At 36.5% G+C, this 16,826-nt stretch overlaps 1 protein-coding gene across 2 annotated transcripts in view; it reads right to left on the bottom strand.

Moving 5' to 3' along the window:
* The window catches only part of SLC16A7 (solute carrier family 16 member 7), a 182,118-nt gene that overhangs the window by 81,658 nt on the left and 83,634 nt on the right, over positions 1 to 16,826 (bottom strand). Inside the window, exons 2-3 of one of the 2 annotated variants that reach the window (XM_088025263.1) lie at positions 10,289 to 10,405; positions 1,172 to 1,300 (exon numbers count right to left, since the gene is read on the bottom strand). The gene's annotated coding sequence lies outside the window, so the exon portion shown is untranslated. The remainder of the gene's footprint in view (positions 1 to 1,171; positions 1,301 to 10,288; positions 10,406 to 16,826) is intronic. The other variant, XM_028110818.2, reaches the window with a different exon arrangement.

Genomic DNA, 16,826 nt, shown 5'->3' with positions numbered 1-16,826 from the left:
ACTGCCAGCATTTTTCAATATCTTCTTACTACTCTCATTTTATTTGTGAATATGTTTCAATTGAAATGTAGAAGAAAAAGAAAGAATTTTCTATTGGTAAAATAATGTGGGAAATAAGTTAATAAAAACTAAATTTGCCACATGTTTTCAGAAAACCCACCAAAAAACTAAACAGATATCTATGAAAACAAAGACAGGTTTAATTTTTGTTTACTGTCAAATTATATCAAGGATATTTTCAGTGATCTTCTATATGCACTTTTTAGATTTTGAATGAAAATATTCTCTACATTAAACTTTTCTAATTTGTCCATCATTATACTAAAGGACTTGGCTTTCAGAAATTCATAGAGGAAAAATGATAAAAATGAAATTTAAAATAGGTAGAGAACTTCTCTGCAATTTTCCTGTTTGCATAAAAGAATCTGTCTTTCATTATTAATTCATGAGTTTAAACTACTGAGGCTTTTATCACATCTGCTATTATAAACACTTAGAAATACAACCGGATGATTTTCTTCTCAGCCACTTCAAAAATTTTTTCTAAATAATCTTAAATATATTATTTAAATATATCAATATGAATATTGAAATTTACTAATATTCAAATCATGTTATGAATATGAATACTGAAATTTACTAATGAGCTAGGTTGATGTTGCGATTTCTATTGTATAGACAGGAATCTATGCTCATAGAAAACTGAAGGGCCTTCAGTTTTTTTCTCCTTAATTCTCCTTTTTTGTATTGTTTTTTTCACCAGTTTATTTCTGTATGTAATCTTTTGTATCTGTTTCCAGCATATTGACTTGATTTATAAATGCATACTCCAGGTTGAGAGTCACTATTCATGCCTCTTCACTTCCTTATCTCCTAGCTGTTTAGTTTTTTCCATATAAACTGATATCTTATGATCTCTTAACTAAATTATTACAGAGTGGACCCTAACCAATTAACCTTGAAAAATTCCATTTCTAAGATTACCACCTGTTCCTTATTAAACAACTCTTGGGTTGATCAATAGTCAAGATCCAATTCATACACACTCACTGGTCTCATGTTATCTTCCTATGCACAACTCTGTAATATTTTCCCAACTTATACCTGTTGTGTCTTTCCTTTTATATATGGAAATAATCAAGAAAAGCAGGAATTAAAAGTGTTATTTTACCTGTTGATAGATGCCAACTTGAACAGGTATTTTTGGATTATCCGTGGAATTTTACATCTACTCACTGTTCCTTGAAGTGATATGGAAAGACAATGCAAAAGGAGAGAGGTAGAGCAGACTCTGGATTATCTAAAGAAATGAAAAAAAACAAAGGTTACATGTATAATTGAGTTCCATAGGCCGCATCAGAGCTTTCATTTATCCCAGGATATTGTGACCATGTTTTAGTAATTAGCAAAATTTCTTTGTCAATCCATTGATAGAACTGCTAATGTATGAACAAAATGATCAAACATATATGCACGAGAAAAAAATTATAAGTATAAAATTAAGAAATAGGTTTTTTAAAAAAATAAATAACATTAGATTGCATATCTACCATTATGAGAAGAAAATTTATTGGCATTCATTAGCTGTCCCTCAAATAATTTCCTATACTCATTTAAATAATTTGCTCTAAAATTCCGTTAAAGAAACTATCCATTGACAATGGAAACAGAAAGTTTAAAAGATAATTATTAGAATATTATCAAACAAACTGAGAGTTTCAGAAGGGAGGGGAGTGGGGGTAACAGGGTGATAGGTATTAAGGAGGGCAAGGTTTGTAATGAGCACTGGGTGTTATACGCAACTAATAAGTCACTGAACACTACATCAAAAACTAATGATGTACCGTATGGTGGCTAACTTAACATATTAAAAAAAAGAAATATTATCAATAATATATATGTCTCACAATGAGACAGACTGGTCATGAAAAGGACTAAAAGCATTTTAGGGATCTTCTGATTTAGAATTAAAACTTCCTAATCAGATCTGGGTGACAGATATTCCTAATACATCAAATACTTTCATTTCAACTTAAATCTTGTGCTGAATACATAGAAGCTAGTACTTAGAGTTTATTTTGTTTAGGTTGGACATTCCTTTGCCTAGATTAAAGCTGAGAAAAAGTCAATTCTGAATTAAATAACCAGTTGCCTGCTTTGCATGTAGGGCCATGTATCCTAAAGTGTTGAAAAAGGCAATGCAGGCCAAATGAGATTTGTATGAGAAGATGAGGAAAGCCTGTGATCTAGTTGCCAAGTCAGTAAGAAACTATGATAGGGACTAGAATGATTAGTCAGGGAATTATAAAGTCATGAATAAAATCTGAGAAATAGATAAGGCTGAATTTTAAGTTTTTAAAGAAGATTTATTCATTTAGAGAGAGAGAGAACCTGAGTACGGGGAGGGGGTAAAGGGAGAGGGAGAGAATCTCAGGCAGACTCCTTGCTAAGCGTGGAGCCCCACACATGGGGCTCGATCCCAGGACCCTGAGATCATGACCTGAGCTGAAACCAAGATTCAGACACTTAACCAACTGAGCCACCCAGGCACCTCTGAAATTAAAGTTTTAACTTGTGCTCAGAATAGAGTTTATGCTAAATAGGTCTCCTAGGTCTGGGTTAACAGCGGAGAGAAGAAACATCTGTTCTGGTCTTACCAGGAGTCTTGGGAGCCTTCATAACCTTTTTAAGCCGGGTAAATCAGGGATGGCAGCCCCATCCTACTACATGTAACCAGCCCATCCAAATGCAGAAAACCCTTTATATATTTTGAAGAAATACATTTTCTGTCAGTTTCCTCTAGCAGACAGAGATGCCCTGAGTTCAGGGCAAAGCCTCAGAGGAAAGCCTGAGGCATTTCTGAAAATTGGGCTCTGACCTTTCAGTCTATACTTCATTATCATCATGCTTTATGGAGGTCAGCGTAGAGGCCACAACAAGAGATCTTTACAAGTCCACATTCTAAATGCTCTCCAACATTTCTACAAACCTTTCATATAAAGGTTTAACCTGACTAGTCTATTTTCTTACAGAAAGACCAACCCATACCCATGGCTTTTTTCAATAAATTGGCCAAAAATCCAAGAAATTATAACTTCCTGCTTGGTAGTTATATAAATCTATTTTACATCCCTTTCTCTACATCTATCAAACTATCATATTTTAATATATGTTTATGCAAATATATTCATGTGATCCATATATTGGTCTTTAGGTTTAAAAATGAAAAGAATTATTTTAGAATTGTGTGTCCTACTAAAAAAAAAAAACAGTAGAAGATCAACAATCCTTAAGAATATGGGAAAATTTTCCTTTAATTTGGGAAAGCAACTATTTTGGAGATTGCTTCCTAAAGTCCAAGGAGGCATAAAGTTTATTTGTCCCTACAAAAGCTGTGTTAGTTACTACAGCTAGAAGTTGGACTATGCTCTCAGCTAATCTGGTTTCTTGGCAGTTTGCATATATGCCACTTGTTTCATGATAACTTTTACTTATAACAGGATGCACGAAAAAAATGCTTTTTTCCAAAGATTCAATTAATTATCATAATCCCATGAATGAAGAGGAAGTGATGTTTTTAATCATATTTAGGGATGAGGGCATAAAGGAAGAGAGGTGCAAAGTGATTTTTTTCCAAGGTGTAAAGTCCAGTAAATGATTAAATTAGTACCGTGACTAGTATTTTTGTTAGGCCCATTGTTACTGATGTCACTTTAACAGCACATTAGAGCCTGCTCTTTCTGCTTATAAATATACTCCTTCAGTTTTATTTCCAATGGTGAATTTCCAATTTCAATTCTTGCACATATCCTTGCCTGTATTTTCCACTGGAATTCAAATATTTGTTCTTTGTAATTCTAAACCTCAACTATCCCTTAAAATCTTTAGAAATTCATCATTATTTCAGCTTATTTATATCTACGCTGTCTATAATTTTTTTGAGTATATAGACTACAGTATATCATTGTCATTGACAAAAGGGTGACTTAATGACTACTGAAAACATTTATCTATTTCAAGTGTTTTTAAAAAACTTACATGGTGGGATGTGCTAAAGCCCCAAACCTTGCCTTATCTTCTAGAAATCAATATGGGTTGATTAATCTAAGGAGAGGAAGATGTAGGACAAAGAAATAATAAAACCATTAGTGATGATCAATGGTGAGACTCTAGTGTTATATTTAAGGTCTTTTCTCACTTAGTTGTACAGAATATCAGAATTTCCTTTATATACTTTGTGAATAATTATTTCATCAACTACCCAAATCTAAATCAGGATGAATCAATTTTATGAACCCTTATCAATAGTCTAAGCCATGCAGAAGTTTATGTTTCAAAAGATAGTCCAGAAATAATGTACTCAGCAAATTAAATCCCAAATTAAATCAATGGATGTTAGGAGACTATTGACTTGGCTATAAATTAATCTAGATAGCCTACAGATAAAGCATGACTTGTTCTTCACATCCTACCTATGTTTTCACCTAAAGGAATTACTATGTTCCTTAAAGAATAATGAACTAGTCTTTATGCCTTCTACTTCCTTTTTCTTATACAAAAAGATACAGTAGTGTCAAATTAACGTACAATGTTTAAGTTTAGATGACAACTCACCCGATTTTGTAACAGGAATTAAAATGAACCAAATCTTCTCTTTTCCAACAGGTAACTGAATTAAAATTGGAATCTAATCCTGAGAGGTTATTTTATTCTTCCAGATGGACCATGTTTTAAATCCTATAGATGATTTACTTTGACAACTAGACAAGAGACGTATCAATAGTGGATAGCCCACAAAATGTCAGTAACACAAAACCTATTTTTAGATGTGAACTACTGCCGTAGTTAAAAGGACTCTGAGAATACTAATTGATAATAAAGGTCAAACTAACTAAGACGTTTTTATAATGGGCAAATTAAAAAAAAATAGAAGTCAGCACATATTTATAAGGAAATGGAAATGGATATCCCACACCAAACAATTCCTGATTTCTAATACTATACTTTGAGTGTGTAAAAGCAGTTGTCGTGGGCTGAATAGGGGCCCTGAAAAAGATATGTTCATGTCCTAATCCCTAGAACCTGCAATATATCTTAAATGGTCCCAGAAACTGAGTGTTTGTGTTCCCTCAAATTCATATGTTGATACCTAATCCCCAGTTGTGATGGTATTTGAAGGTAAGGCCTTTAGGAGGCAATTAGGTCAGCAGGGTGAAGCCCTCATGAATAGGATTAGTGCCCTTATAATGAGGGCCCAGAGAGCTCCCTCTGCCAAGTGAAGACACAGTGAAAAACGGTTGTCTATGGGGACACCTGGGTGGCTCAGTCAGTTAAGCATCTGCCTTTGGCTCAGGTCATGATCTCAGGATCCTGGGATTGAGTCCCACATCAGGCCCCCGGGGGGAGGGGGGGACTCAGTGGGGAGTCTGCTTCTCCCTTTACCTGCCACTACCCCCTGCTTGTGTTCTCTTTCTCTCTGAGAAATAATAATAAGAATAAATAAATAAAATCTTTAAAAAAAATTAAAGAAAAAAACTACACACCCACTTGGGAAAAAAAAGAAAGGGAAAAGAAAAGAAAAGAAAAGAAAAGAAGAAAAGAAAAGAAAAATGGCTGTCTATGACACAGGAAAGGGCCCCAGACAGACACTGAATCTGCTGGCACCTTGATCTTAGACTTCCCAGCCTCCAGAACTGAGAGAAATAAATTCCTGCTATTTATAAGCCACCTAGTGTATGGTATTTTGTTACAGCAGCCCTAACAAACTAACATAAAAATTGGTACTTGGAGGGGGAGGCTGTCATAAGAAATAACTAAAAATGTGAAAGTGGATTTGAAACTGGGTATTAGGTAGAAGCTGGACCAGTTATGAGGTGCATGAGAGAAAAAGGCTATTACCATAAAGAGATTATTTACGGTGATTCTGATGACAAGCAATTAAGAAAAACGGAGACTGTAAAGAAAGCCTGAGTCTTCTTCAAGAATACCAAAGTTAATCCTAAACAGAATGTTCGTAGAAATATGGAGGGTAAAGGCCATTCAGGTGGGGTCTGACAGAGATCAGGCACGTGTTATTAGACGGTGAGGGAAAGGCAATCCTTGTTCTAAAGTGGCTAAGAACTTGGCTGAACTGTGTTCATCTTCTAGCTCTACTGAAGAACTTGTGAGTGATGAAATCGCATATTTAGCTGAAGTTATTTCTAAGCAAAGTGTCGAAGGAGTGGCCTTGGTTCCTCCTGACTCCTTATAGTAAAATGCCAGAAGAAAGAAATGATTTAAAGGTAGAACTCTTAATCAAAAAGGAAGCAGAATTTAAAGATTTGGAGAACTTTCAGCCGATCCATACTGAAGAGAATTAGAACGTGTGGTCAGATGAGAACACTCAAAGCGTGGGCAAAACCCTGTTTGGTAAAATCAGCCATCTCAACAGAAGCAGCGGCTATTGTTGAAGACAAAGGAAGAATCAACCCAAAGACAATTCAGAAATCATCAGAGCTGCCCTTTCCATCACAGGACCACAGTGCTAGGTCCCTGGGGGCAGAATGGTTTCAAAGGTGGGGCTGCCTGAAGGTGGTTTCAAAGGTGGGACCTTGGGGTGCATTGTTCAGTGCTGCCTCACATCATGGGCTCTGCACGCTGCACTCCAGAACTGAACTCCTTGGCTGCCCCGGGTGTAGCTCTAGCGGACACAGGAGGCAAACTTTGGTGGTATCCACACTCCTCTACCATCTCTTGTCAGTATGCAGAATGCAAGAGCCATGGGGGCATGGCTGCCTCCACCTGGATTCCAGAAGATGTCTGGAAGGGTTGCAGGATCAGGATCCTAATAAGGATAGCCACGGATATAAGACCCCATCCTGGCAGGGCAGAGCCCAGGCACAATACTTCTGCAGGGATAGGGCTACTGCAGAGAGCCCCAACGAGGGTGATGCTCAATGGAGCCCTGGGGACAGAGCTGTCCCCAAGAACCCTGAGAGTGTTCACACTAACTCTGAGAGCTGCAAAGATGAGACCATAACCCAGTGGGTCCAGAAGGCAGAGCATCCAATAAAAGATTATTCTTGATCCTTAAGATCTAATGTTGTTTGCTCTAAAGATTTAATATTGGGTTTTAGACTTACTTGGAACCCCTTCCTTCTTTCCTATTTTTCCCTTTTGGAATAGGAATGTCTATCCTATGCCTGTCTCACCATTATATTTTGGAAGATTTCACAGGTTCATAGCTAGAGAAGAATTTGCCTCAGGATGAATCATACTTTGAGTCACACCCATATCTGATTTTGATATTTAGATGAGACTTTGGATTTTATACTTTTGAGTTGATGCTGTATCCTCCCAAAATTCATCTAACCTAATCCCCAATGTGATATTTGGAGGTGGGGCTTGTGGGAGGTAATTAGTTCATGAGGGTGGAGCCCTGGTGAATGAAATCAATGTCCTTATGAAAGAGGCCCATCAGATTTCCCTCACCCCTTCTGCCATGTGAGGGCACAAGAAGACAGCCATCCATGAACCAGGATGCTGGTTCCCACCAGACACAGAACTTGCTGGCACCTTCATCTTGGGCTTCCCAGCCTCCAGAAAGCCACCCAGCCTATGGTACTTTGCTGTAGCAGCCCCAACAGACTAAGGCTTATATCAAAAGAGGTGACTGAGTTAAGGATCTTGAAAGAAGAGCTGATCCTAAACTATCCAGGTGGTCCCTAAAGGCAACCACAGGTATATTTATAAGAGAGAGGCAAAGGGGGTTTAAAGCAGACACACAGAAGAGAAGACACACAGAGGAGGCACTGGTATGAAAATGGAGGCAGAGCATGAAGCCATGTAGCCACAAGCCAGTCTTCTAGGTACATGTGAAAAGCTATTAACAGCTGGTGCCTTTGGAAAGAGGTGACATATAATTCATATGTTTTTGAAATGTTTAAATGTTCTATAATGAGTATATCTTGGTTTTCTATTAATCTTTACAAAAACGGCCAACACAAAACTTTAGTATGCAAATATATATCCGCTTATATATTAATTTGGTTGTGAGTTGTAGCAGATAGTTCTATTTGTACTACATATAGGATTTTCATGTCTTTTTTTAATGCTTTTTTTCCTGTTAGCTAAATTTTAATCATACTACAGTAAAAAGAAATTGGCCCCTGTTTCTAGATCTTACCTAGTAGTTTTCACGGTGTGGCTCCTAGTGGAGGAGCATAAGCATTACATAGTAACTTGGTAGACGCCTAAATTCTAGGGCACCAGCTCAGATCTGCTGGATGAAAACTCTGCGAGTGGGACCTAGCAAACCACATTCAATAAATCCCCCAGGTGATTCTGATGTACAACAATGTTTGAAAATTGCTGGTTAGGCTTTTTCTCTAACACACCTGCAAGAATTGGCTATAATTGTTGTAGTAAACTATCTACAGTTCTTGAGCCATCATGATGTTTCACCACTGCGTTTCACACCTGCTATTTCTTCCACTGGAAGTTTTCTTCACCACTATCTTCTTCCATCTGACTAACTTCTGTCTATAATTTAAGGTATAGATAGACCTCAGCTCCTGTACCTGTGAAGTACAACTGTAACCCCAATCCTAACTCCCTGTGTATACTTTTACCATAACACGTATATCACATAACACATATATCACACTTCCTTGGCACTCTCCCCTATTCTTGAGGACAGAATCTATCTTATTTAACTTTACTCTCAGAACTTGGTAGGTGTTCAATAAATATCCTCAAAGGAATGAAAGTGAAAGAGAAATGAGTGTCTTGGAAATAAGAATTTTTATCACTTATGAATTAGCATACAGATATGCAGTACAGAAAAAAAAAGTTAAACACCCTTGTGTCTGAAGTCAAAACTCCCTGAATTCCCTGAATTCTCACCACATTTGAGATGTGACATGTAATTTCTTAGTTTCCACTACTGTAAAATGAGAATTACTGTAAAATGAGAATTTTAACAGTGACTATCGCACAAACTTAGTGATCAATTAAGCATTCAATAAAGCTCTAGTAATTATTAGAATTATTATCCAATAGCATTAACGGTATGCAATCTAGTTTGTCTGGATAAGAGGAGTCAGCCCAAACTTTTGAATATGTTTTCATGTCTAGAAAAAAACTTACCTGAGTATTTTACCTATTAGCACTTTAGGGAGGATTGTAATAGATCAGTGTGGTTTTACTCTGTCTCTCCTTTCCCTCTACAGTTTTCAAAGCCATAAAATCCTTTCTAGAAATAAAGTCTTACTCAGAATCCTAGGACCCAAACCTGCTACTCTGGTTTATGGGGGGAGTCATAAAGATCCTAAATCTCTATCTATTATCATTCTGACTTCCTTCCTGAAATCGTCCCTAAGGTTCCTCTTAAAATACTTAGAATTCCTTGGAGCATAGTTGGAAAGCCATTCAGATTATCTTTCTCACCTTTCATATTCAGTGACATTCTCTGGTCAATCTGGAAAAAATGGAATTCTCTCTAACAGATTTTGGGTCTTCCATTTTGCATTTAGTCTTCAAAAATTGTCTGGTGTTTGTTTCTTTCTTCAATTTGAAAAGAAGGTAATAGACTGGCACTAAGGGGTGTTTAAAAAAAAATTCCTGGATTTTTCTAGGAAGATCACAGGGCCAGAGAATACCTTTTTCACTTTTCTATTAAAAAGCCCATTTCAAAAATCGAGTAAAGAAAAAAAATCCATAAGATCTCATGGGACCAATTATGAGATTCAGAAATATGCTAGAATCCCCTAGAAGTTTCTTTAAAATACAGTACCATTGGGGGCAGGATTAAGAAAGTAGAAAAGCAAGGTGAGTCAACCTGGCCTGAGGCATGAAGTAATATGGTCTTCCATTTCACCAAGATAAGCTCCCCTGGTCTACTGACCCCTCTGCCCACCAGGTGGTTGAAGCTTCCTATGAAGCACTGCTCTTTTTAGAATCCTGAAAATATTTAGTTCCATCTATGACATGTCTCTTTGTCACCCAATGCCTTGTCAGCATAGTTTCATGATTCTAAAACCCCTGCCTCCTCTCTCCCTTGAGTAATCATGTTTATAGTAGGGGGAAACTAAAGACAACCTAATGCGCAAACTTGGGAAGTAGGTGAATATATTACTGTCATTCACTTGATAGACTGTTACACATATATCAAATGATAATTATGAAAATTGTGTAATAATATGGGAAATATTTATTATATAATGTTCAGTGAAAAAAGGATGATATGAACTTGTATGATAGCAAACTTCAAAATATGTGACAAAAGAGATGAATTAAAAAAAATACATACGGGGTGTCTGAGTGGCTCAGTCGGTTAACCATCCGACTCTTGATTTCAGCTCAGGTTTTGATCTCAGGGTCGTGAGTCTAAGCCCCGCGCTGGGCTCCACACTGGGCATGGAGCCTACTTAAAAAAAAATGCATAGGCCATAATCTTAGGGGAGGTTTGTAGGAAAAAAAATATATATTTTTTTAATTATGCTAATTTGAAATAACATTTATTATAATATCTTAATATATAAAATACCTTAAGTTAATCTTACACATCTAATTATTTGCCCTAATTTTGGGGTTTATGTCTGCTTTGAAAAATAGGTTAACTCATCTACAACCAATTCAAATATGGTTATTGTAAGAAATACAGTGAAACTGGAAGCTATATTTTTAAAGATCTTACCTCCATTTTTGTTTCCTTTTTGTCTTGTTTTATATTGTTTTGTTTTTAGTTATACCTAAATGAAATTATGAGGCTTTTCTATAAGTTGTAGAGAAGATACCCAGAGATGGTCTCCATGCATCAATTTAGATATAAATGACATTTGCTGATTATCAATTACCCACATAAATAACATTTGTTATAATGTTATAACATTGCCTCTGAACATAATAAATAACATTGCCTCTGAAGTTACAAGTAAGCATCACTGATTAAGACACCTGACACTCTGACATGTGTTTTTTCTATTCTGTGTAGTGGTTATTGTCTCCATCTTGCAGACAATGAAACTGAAATTCAATCATGTCGAGCATCTGTTTTTGAGTCTATCTGCAGCAGTGGTTTCACTCTAGGATGGGGCTCTCACAGAGTTGAGCACTGCAAATGTCCTACCATCTTCATGTTACTCCGCAATCATGGACTGCTGGTGGTGTTCATATATTGCCACCCTTTCTTCATCCTACTAGATTTTACCTGTTCCAATCCTTGCTTCGCTTTTAGTCACTTGCTTAGGATTTTTGCCCTCCCTCCCCCCATTTTACCTGGGTCCCTCCCCAGAGACTTCAGGAGACACTCAATTGGTTGGTAATTGCCAAAATAGGAAGAGGAAACAAAAGCTAGAGCCCACAGAAAATTAAGCATCCGTGGATTCAGGGAAACCATATCAGCAGTCAGGATTATAAAATTTAGAAGGGAAGGGCTGTGGAACTCTTAGGAACCTAATCAAGTTGACAGTTGTTTCTTCTACTATACATTTATGAGAGAATTCAATTGACAATTAAATTTTTTATTCCTAAGTACCTGTCCTGGTCTACCAATCTTTGCCATACTTCTCTGCAGGCAAAATATATTCTCTTCCCACTAACTTTGGACATGCTTCGTCAATGGGATATAAACCAATAAAGTTTAGGCCATATCCAAGAGTCACCTTAAAGTATGTTTGCATGTTTTGACTCTATACCTATAATCCTTACCTTCTAATATGAAAACATGTCCCTAGATCCGTGAAAATGAGAATATGTTTGAAGCTCAGCCAAGAGCCAACCAGAGCAATAGTTGACCCATATATCCAAATAGCGTGAGTAAGAAATGATGTCTATTGTTGTAAGCCTTAAGATACGAGAGCTGTTTGATAGAACAACAAAATCTGAGGTGGTGTGTAAAACAAAATCCTAAAATGTGTGGCAATGGCTGCAGGGATAGGTAGATGGTTGAGAGGACCCTGTTAGAAGAGATGAGAGAAATGACAACTTATGTTAGGCAGAGACAAAACATTTGGTAAAACTATTTGTGTGTGATATCTTGGAAGGCAGAAAAGGCACACAAAGCAGTTGGGGTTTTGGGACAAGAGATGTGGATAAAGAACGTTGGTTGCATGAACTAATTTTAATTAGCTATATTTAATAAACACTAGCAGCGGCAATGAGGTCATTAATAGATTTTATCTGTTTGCAAGCAGGGATGAAAAGGAAGAAGGGACAATCCATGTATTACTGAGACTTGCAGGGTTATAGGACACACTTTCCCCATATTTAGCTTGGTAAAAGATTCTCAAATTAAGACACTGTCCCAATGCAAAAACTGAATCGAAAGGTCACAAAAGCAGGGGAAAAAGACAAAACCGAGAGTGTAGCCTTAAAGAGATTTTATTAAAATCTCTTACAGGCTTAAGTCAGACACCAGTAAATTCTTTCAGTTAAAAAAAAAGTTGGGAGTAAGGGTGGAGAAGGTATGAACAGTGCTAGAAGGTGTAGTAAACTTAAATTGTTTATAATTAACTCTATTTAGAGAGGCATATCTCACAAAGAACTGAGATTGTTCTTATTTATACTAACTAGAATCAAATAATTTAAAAAATATTTTTAAAAGGTTATATTATAAAATGTACTACAAGCCTAGATAGAAAGGAAGAGTGTCTGTTGGACATGTAAAATGACCAAGTGATTAAAATGATTCCTATCCTGTATCTTGCTTTATGTGACATACAGAGATACAACACTGGAAAATTCAAATACATATATCACAATAAATGTCACTAAAGTGTTGTCACCCTTTGAGCAAGTGACATTCACATTGGCTCTTAGTTTCCTTATTTGTAAAAAGACAGCAGGATTAAGCATTCTCTGAGGTCCCTTTCGGTTTCTATTTGATTCCATGACACTAAAATAGTTCTATTTTATAGACTTTCTTAGCCTGTGAAATACAAATTTCTTTCCTTCTCTGGAAAAATGCTACCACCATTCAAAAATAAGTAATGAGCAGATAGTCATTATTCGAGCAAGTTTTCCAAGATTCTAAAAACTATAGGCTGAATAAGGAAAAGTTCTTTTGAAAGAATCTTTTGAAGGAATTCCATTACGTAAGGGGATTAGGCAGTGTGCTCAAATACAAGATGCTCCTAAAGGCCAAGTATTAGCTCCTTAAGTGTGCTTAGAATTTTATTCAATTCCCATACTACAATTTAGTTTCCATAAAAATTATTATATGAGATCCTCAGAGGATCTGATAGGTGTTTGAATGGTTTTTCATTATCAAGTTTAAAATAGTGAAGCATATTTCCATGTTCTTTAACAGAGTATGTTCCCATAAACTTGGGACAATTTGGCTCAATGTTTCAAATAAATCACATGAAGATATTTTTCCAAGACAGAATGAAAACAGCACCTCCTACATTATATATTCAAAGTATTTTAAAGAACTATGTAATATTTCAACTCATAGACTATATATATTTAGTTCCCATATTAGCCCAATTTCTAAATCCTTAAATAAAAAAATTATACTATACAACTACCAAATGGGAATCATGTCATCATATATTGTTCAGTAAAAATATCATGTTTGATAGAATTTTAAATAGTCACTAAAGATACCGTTAATAATGCCTAAGAATTGACTACTTATAAACACCAAAAGGTATTCCTCTTGTCAAACTTACATATAAATTTTCTGACACTGACATTGGTGGGGACCGTTAACTTCAGTCATTTCTTAGAAAAGACTAGCTGAAATAAGAGAGCTGAAAGTGATTACTTTCATCCCGTTTTATGACTTTCTCAAGATTCAGTATGAAGATCTTCTCTAAGGAAGGTTCACTATGAAGTTCCCCAGAATTCACAATTTCAAGCCCTCCTATTTAGAACCTGATGTTATTGTTATGTGATATGCACTGAACACTGATAATGAAGTTGGCGCTGACTGGAACAAAAATGAACCCAAAGTTAAAAATAACCGGGATGAGAGCTACAGGAGTTGCTGAAAATAAATCAGTTGGTTCGATCCTGCTTGACACTTCTGGAAGGTCACCAGAAAGAAGCATCATCCCAAATGCAGAGAAAAGGAAATCAGCTCATTCCCTTTCTCCTTTCCTTACGGTACTAGTCAAGACTGTGAATCCCACAAAAATACAGAAACAAATGCAGTCCTCTGAGAACAGATGACATACCTGCACCACACCAAGTTAGAAGTAACAAAATTATTAGAACCTTTTCATCTTTGCACATTATATCCGTCGTTCCCCCGCTTAGCTTTCTCCTAAAGGCCAGGAGGCTTCCCTCTCTCAGGTTTCACTGCCACCTGGCCAGGGAAGATACTGATAATTCCAAACCATTTAATCCTAATTTAATTTCTCTACCTTTTAATCGTTTTATTAGTTTGACTTTGTTTCCACCTTGTCCTTCTCACATAGATCCGGGCACCCACCCGCCCTCTCAGAGCAGAAACCCTTCTGCCTCACTGGGTACCACTCTATTCCAGGTGATTCACTCATATTTGTTCTGACTCTGCCCATGCCAGGGAAGAGCTCTTAATTCCTTGCCCTGAGGCCTCCCCTACCTTCCTTCCTGCTTTACCAGAGAGCGCTAAGCTTTCTTTTGACTTTTTGTTTGCCAGTCCCACACATGCCAGTCTGACCAACAGCAGGACAAGCAGCCAGGGTAGGAACTGTGAGCTGCAACCCTTTCTCGCTAAGACTTTCCAAACCTGGGAACAGCAGAAAGGAGATTCCTATCTTTTACCCCCATAGCAAATAAACCTTTCCTTCCTGTTCTGTTCTAGACAAAAAGACAACCATTTTTCTCACGCTAATTCATTTACTTATCATTATTAACGAAGCCTCTCTTGCCTTTTTAAGGGATTTGGTTCCAATAATTTTCACACTTCATTTTTAATTTTTAACATATTGGCCTTTTCTGGTTCTTTCCTTTAGTCTACAAAATGTGTATATCTCCTCAAGCCTAAAAAGAAGAGGAAAGTGGGGCACCTGCGTGGCTCAGTCCATTAAGCATCTCAGGTCATGATCCCAGGGTCCTGGAATCCAGCCTCACACTGGGCTCCCTGCTCATCAGGGAGTCTCCCTCTGCCCACTTGGACTCACTCTCTTGCTCTCACTCTCTCTCAAATAAATAAAATCTTAAAAACTAAAAAAGAATAGGAAAGCATGACCTTCTCTAGTGACTGTTTTTTCCTTGTACTGTCATTATATTTCTCTCATCTTCACTTCAAAACTTCATGCAAGGGCCAGCTTTCCTTATAACTTCTACTTTCTCACCACCTACTCATAATTCTTTGCTTTGAAACTTTCACTTGCAAGCTTCACTGAATAAATTTTCTCTTGAAAATGAGCTATGACTTCCTAATCTCCAAAATCATTGTGGCTCCTCTCATTAGAATTTCTATGGTATTTAACAATATTTAATTGTACTTTGTACTTGAGACTTTGGCTTCTATTTCACTATTTTACTACACCTCCTTCTATGGCTAGTTTTCCTCTTTAGGTCCAACATATGTTGGTTCTCATAAAGGCTATATTGTTGATTCTCTCTTCCCTTTCCTACTCTCCATAATATTGTCTACCTCTATAAACTCAGTTACCACTTTTATACGTGGTGTGTTCCAATTCTCTATCCTTTGTAGCAATGCTTTTCCTAAGTTATAATTCTTTATTTCTTAGTACTTCCTACACATTTCAAAAGGATATCCCACTGAAATGTTAAATTCCCTAAGTCTATTAATTGTAGTAACAGTTCCTAGGCTGAAAAACCCTAAGTCCTTTCTTCTGCATGCATAATTTTCTCTAATAGCTCTTGAATGCATCTTTCTTTCCATTTCTCTTTTGACTACCATAGTTCACATCCCTGTTCATCTCACACTGTCCCCTAAGGAACTGTCTCATCTTCAGTATCCCTTACTTGCCTCCCATACCCCTCCACACATCCAGCTTCCCTTTGATGCACTTAGCAAGATTAATCTCCCAACAATATCCTCAGATTGGGTTACCCCACACCCAAAAACTTCAATGGCACTGCAGAGTCTTGAATTCAAGGCACTGCAAATTTGACTATACTAAATCTTTCTTGCTCATTTTTACCATTCTCAATGCAATTTACCGTTCTCTCTACTCTATTAGGGAACACCTGTCCCCCAGGATGTTTACAGACATTACAAGGATATAAGTAATCAGGTAGCTTTGAGGAATTCTCTGCTAAATGGTGTATTTATTTCACAATTTCTCAAAGTCTTCAATTTGCTTTAGTTATAGGACAAAAAGCTCCCAGACTTGTTTTAGTGCAGGAAGTGTTTATTTTCCCTCCAAGAAATCTAGCACCCCTTCATTTACCCAACCCTCCTACATTGTCACATGAAGAAATAATACCCATCCTTCCATACAAATAAGCGATGCCTTTTAATATAAAATCATGAAAGTCTGGCTAATAATTTATAAGAAAGGAAAATCCACATTCTCTAAAGTCTCAAAGCTATTTGATTCTACCATACCATATTTTATTTTTGAAATTATTCATGTCTATCTCCCATCCTGGACTGTAAGTATCTTGAGACCATGAACCATGAATAAATCTTATTTATGTTCTCTATAGTAACTACCACAGTAACCTCAGATTGAGTAAACAACTTCATTCTAGGATATATAAAATTTGACACTTTTTTTTAATAGTACTTCACTTCTAGCCCTTTAGAATGAAGAAATTTATGTACATTCAAATATATAAACTAGCACTTAGTAATAATATAATAATCCTAACATGGTGTTTGTTACTCATACAATCCTAAAACAGACATTGGGGCTAGAATCTGCAGATAATGACAAAATTTA

The sequence above is a fragment of the Eumetopias jubatus genome, unplaced genomic scaffold (assembly GCF_037043125.1).
Source record: "Eumetopias jubatus isolate StellerSeaLion01/CBP00866 unplaced genomic scaffold, mEumJub1_p1.0 scaffold_8, whole genome shotgun sequence".
Lineage (NCBI taxonomy): Eukaryota > Metazoa > Chordata > Mammalia > Carnivora > Otariidae > Eumetopias > Eumetopias jubatus.
The sequence above is the reverse complement of the archived record's forward strand: the minus strand, read 5'-3'. Positions and strand labels throughout refer to the sequence as shown.